Source organism: Pygoscelis adeliae, unplaced genomic scaffold, assembly GCF_000699105.1.
Source record: "Pygoscelis adeliae isolate BGI_AS28 unplaced genomic scaffold, ASM69910v1 Scaffold50, whole genome shotgun sequence".
In the NCBI taxonomy this organism is placed as follows: domain Eukaryota; kingdom Metazoa; phylum Chordata; class Aves; order Sphenisciformes; family Spheniscidae; genus Pygoscelis; species Pygoscelis adeliae.
In genome coordinates this window covers 67,187-72,177 of record NW_008823963.1, presented here as the reverse complement: position 1 = coordinate 72,177, position 4,991 = coordinate 67,187, and the positions used below count along the sequence as shown (strand labels likewise).

General features: G+C 43.2%; 1 protein-coding gene across 1 annotated transcript in view; it reads right to left on the bottom strand.

Annotated features, from left to right (window-relative positions):
• The window catches only part of TSGA10 (testis specific, 10), a 74,604-nt gene that overhangs the window by 17,086 nt on the left and 52,527 nt on the right, over window positions 1-4,991 (bottom strand).

Below are 4,991 nucleotides of genomic sequence, written 5' to 3'. Positions count from 1 at the left end.
TCCAGAGTCCCCGTAAGTCCAACAGGAAGGTTCATACTGAGAGGTACCTATTTGCACACGTGGTCCTCTGTTATATCCCAAATTATCGTTGTGATTGAGCTAAATCTTGTGGCTTTCATTCAGAATAAGACTGCAAAGCAGCTGAGCTGGTTATTAAACCAGATAGTTGAAGCAGCGTGAATAAAAATTACAGAATTAGACTTAAAGTTTACAGTCTAATTGCCAGTAAACCCATTTATTTATTTTGCTTTGACCAAGAAACTTCCTACATCAGGCTCATTGCAAGAGCTGCAGAGAAAATTTCTGCAAAGTTTCAAGAAAACTGACCAAAAATCTTTTGCGTACACATGACAAACAATTTATAGTGCTCTCTGCTCAGAGTCATTTGGCAACAGATTCACAGGACCAGCTTTTACTAAAAAATCCTCTCACCATGAGAAAGGCTATGGAAACAACCTCATTACTCTACAGCAGATAGCATTTCCTTAAAGCACTCCACCAGAGTCCAAATATAGTCCAAGTCCTCATATGCTTGTGCTAACAGCGCTGAGTTACACAAGGGATGGTAACCAACTGGAAGAGCATAATTTTGTCAAAACAGCAGGTCAGCTAGCATTATCCTTCTATATACTGCAGACTCACTGCGAATGTCAGAGAGGAGCCAGGCCGTTTACTTGGTTCAGATATCTCTGAAATGGACCAACCTTCAGTCTCATAAAAACTTTGAACAGTGCCTGTCCAAGGGTTGAAGCCTACTTGGGGATCCTGGAATATCAGATATGCAGTATTAAATTATTACGCACCCATGATTTCAACTTGCTTCTAGGAAAAAATGTTTCTCTTTTTCTCCTATCATCTTCCACTGTTAAATTTCAGGCTAAAAAACAACGGGAAAATTAGTAACCCAAGTTATCGTTGTGATTGAGTTAAGCATTACTGAAGCAATGCCTATAATTCAGAGCAAGTATAAAATGCAACAGAGCTTCTTTATCCAAGAAGATAGCGAGAGCAACAGAACCATCATCTATAGATGCACGGCAAGTCCAAAGAAGCAACTGATGTTGTGGGCCAAAGGATACATCCCTTAAGATTGCTATCACAGGTGCAGATATTTGTATGGCAGAGATGTTTCTGTGGGAAAGGAAGGAAGAGAGGGAGGAAGGGAAGAAGGGAGGAGAAACTCTGTAGGAAAAAAAATACAGGAAAGGCAGCAGGAAGTCTGAAAGAGTGCGAGAATAGTTGTTGAAAAACTTCCTTGAAAAGGCCTAATGACAGAGCACCACCTCACTGGTGGTGGAACAAAGTAAGGAGTGACGCTCAGAGAAGCCTCCCTCCTCTTAGTTGAATTCTACTTCATCCATGGAATCAAGGTTTGGTTTGTTTTTTTTATTATCAGGATTGGATCTGGCTTCATCATCAGATTAACATTAGCTAAAACTTATTAAAAATTGCCTGGTTTTGACCTAAGTTTTGACAGCCTGAACTCAAGTGAATCCAGGGTCACAACCCCAATTCTGACCTTGCAGCAGTTCCTCGTTCTGTCTTGCCCAAGTATGGTTTTATTCGTACACGCTACTCTGTGTTCTCAAATGCCTGTGCAAAAGTGGAAGCAGCAGCAGCAGCTCCACGTTTTGTTGATTTATTTCACAGCTGTGGCAAGAATTAATAACGGCAAACCTATCAAAAGAAGCTAGTGAGCCTGTTCTACAGCCATAAGGCCACAGACAGGAGGACAGCTACGCACCACTGTCCTGGTTTCAGCAGGCATAGAGTTAATTTCCTTCCTAGTAGCTGGTACAGTGCTGTGTTTTGGATTTAGGAGGAGAACAAAGTTGATAACACACCGATGTTTCAGTTGTTGCTAAGCAGTGCTTACACTAGCCAAGGACTTTTCAGCTTTCCATGCTCTACCGCCTGAGAAGGCTGGAGGGGCACAAGAAGCTGGGAGGGGGCACGGCCAGGACAGCTGACCCAAACTGGCCAAAGGGACATTCCATACCATGTGTCGTCATGCTCAGTACATAAACTGGGGAAAGCTGGCCGGGGGGGCCGCTGCTCGGGGACTGGCGGGGCATCGGTCAGCGGGGGGTGAGCAATTGCACTGTGCATCACTTGCTTTGTGTATTATTATTATTATTACATTATTATTATTATTGTTATCATTTTATTTCAACTATTAAACTGTTTTTATCTCAACCCACCAGTTTTTCTCACTTCTACTCTTCCAATTCTCTCCCCCATCCCACCGGGGAGCAGGGAGGAGTGAGTGAGCGGCTGTGTGGTGCTCAGTTGCGGCCTGAGGTTAAACCACAACAACCACACCGACCAGGGGGACCCAGCATTTGCAGAAGCTGTGCTAGAAGGCCCCCTCTCCTATGCTGAAGTCCATCAATCTTTCACAGGATCCAGTAACGCTCCTCACTGTGTTCTGCAGCCCAGCTTACCAGACACGTTACCTTCACACGATCACGGCACCCAACACGGCGCTCCTTTGGACACGTGTACAGGGGAAGCAGATACCTGTGAAATTCTGTCCAGCAGATAGAAGAGCAGATTTCCTGAAGTCCCTTAGGCTTCTCAGCTGATCGTAGTATGTGCCACAGTTTCTCAGAACTAATCAGTTGTTTCAGAGAATCATGAAACTTAGGAGGAGAGTGTGTCAATTCATTCACAATATATGCTCCTCTACAAATACGTAACACAGATTGGAACTGACATTTAAGATGACCCACACCCTATATAAGCCTCACAAAAACTGCCTAGTTATTCACTTTTCCAGCTTGGCAAACTAAGCCTCCATACTCAGTGTCAAGCTAAAACATTTGTTAAAATAATTCTTGGCTTCCTTCCACTCCAAACAAATTCATCAGGCAGATATTTCAACTCATTTTTGACTCAAGCAAGCAGAAGTAGGGAGGTACAAAAGTAGAGGTATAAAAGCCTTCGTTAGCTAGAATATGATATTTTTTGTACACCTTTTTCTTCCACATAAGGATAATGGAAGGTTTTGGCTATTTTTGAGGTCACTGTCTCCAATTAAGAGTAACGCATGAGCTTTAAACAAATCAGACAACCGTAGAACAATTTTAATCCCTGAATGAATAAATCCCTTGGGGGACCTGGCTGCAGAGAAATCAACGGGCAATTCTATTAAGCCTTAACAGAAAATAAGGCACAATCTGGCTTCTACAATGAACCTCAAAGCCACAAATCCTGTCATAAGAATTTATCAGATCCGTGTGATCAGTCATCAGTGTACAGAGCCCGATTATACCCAGAACGTCTTCTGCTTACAGCAGCTGTTGGAATGGCATTGTGCTAGATCATCTTTGGGTTAGGGGCTATAATCTTACGGGGAAAAATAAGACAGTAATAACCGTTAACTGGGTGAATACTCATTTGTTCCAGGGAACTCCTACCCTTATCAGCACCCTGCTGCCCACTGAACTTACCTCTAGCTCAGAAGTGTTAAGAGAAGTGTCAGCTGTGACTGTGAGAAGCTCAGCATTTGCTCCCACAGCCTTTCACAGAAACATATAAATGACCTCTCCTGCCCTACAGACTGGAAGTGCTCTCTCTAACTGTGGGATCAAACACAAATCATTCATACTGTGCTACAAAAACACACCACAGGCTGGCACAGAAAATAGAACTGGGCTTTAAAAAAAAATAATCATCAAAACAGAAGAGGCAATTTCGCCTCCCCCCCAATGTAACTAAACCCTCACCTACTGACATCTCTCAGGGTAAGGACAAAATCGCTTTGCTTGGTGTGGTTGATACAGCCTAGCCCATATGTAGGAGTCTCTGTGGCATGCCTCGGGCTGCATCTGTCTTGTAAATGAAACGCTCTCAGGACCATTCCATGGCACTGGAGCCAATGGCTTGAAACCAGACTGCTAAACTCTCACGGTCCTCAACTACATCCACACTGCTTGTTGAAAACCACCACTAGCCTATCCAACCAGGGCCACGTCCAGGGCTGTTCTAACAACCTGAAAGGATAGGTGATGAGTGACAGCCTGACTCAGGAAGGTTCCCTGCGCTGTTCAGCAGTACAGATGCATCTTCCCTGTCCAGCTACCCAAGACAGTTCAGATCTGGGGCATGTCCAAGGTGCATGACAGCTGCCTCTTGGCTCACAGAACCAAATTTCCTTTCCTTGAAACTAAGGCACATGAACAAGGAAAGAAGGTGAAAATAACACACATACAGCTACCACCCAGACAGAGCTATGATACAGACATGGCACACCCAGCGCTCAGAAGCTCAGAAGTACTCACTCCGAGCATCCGCTGTTTAGATATATAGTCTAGAGAGTCAAGTTTTCAGAGCCATTAAATGCTTAAAGATGGAGATGGGAGCCATCACCTCTTGCAATGAATAGGAATCATTAGCTGTTAAGATGTACAGTGGGATTTTCAGGTTAGGTGCTTCAATCCTATTGCAGTTGACTAGAATTATATCCCTGAAGATGTTAAAAGCCTCTGTGTAAGAGAGATGCCTCTGTTATCCCTCGGCACCCAAGTACAATGTCTCTAATCCATTTTGCTGGCTCATGAAAGAAAGAAATACAGAAGTAATACTACAAGCAAGTGTTTTCCTCCTCCTCCTGGGTAAATAAAAAATATCACCTGCATATTTCAGCTTTGAGATCTTGCTTCAAGTCTATCTCTGAGCAAACAAATGGAAATCCCATGGAAGCTGCTGAGGTAAATTTCAATATTGCCTGGTAGTGTGAGACACAAGACAGGCAGAAATAGTCAAGTAGTTTAATTCACACTGGTTTGGCATTCTGTCAAAGGGGTTTTGCGGAAGTAATTAAAAAAGGGAACCTGAAGTCATTAGAAAGAACAAATAATTTTCACAGTGGCACTTCACTTTTTTCCCCAGCATCCTTTCACTGATGCATGCTATCCAGAACTCTGTAATCTGGGCAATGAATTTAAAACACCAATATACAGTTATCAACTCACTTTAAAAAATCTAAA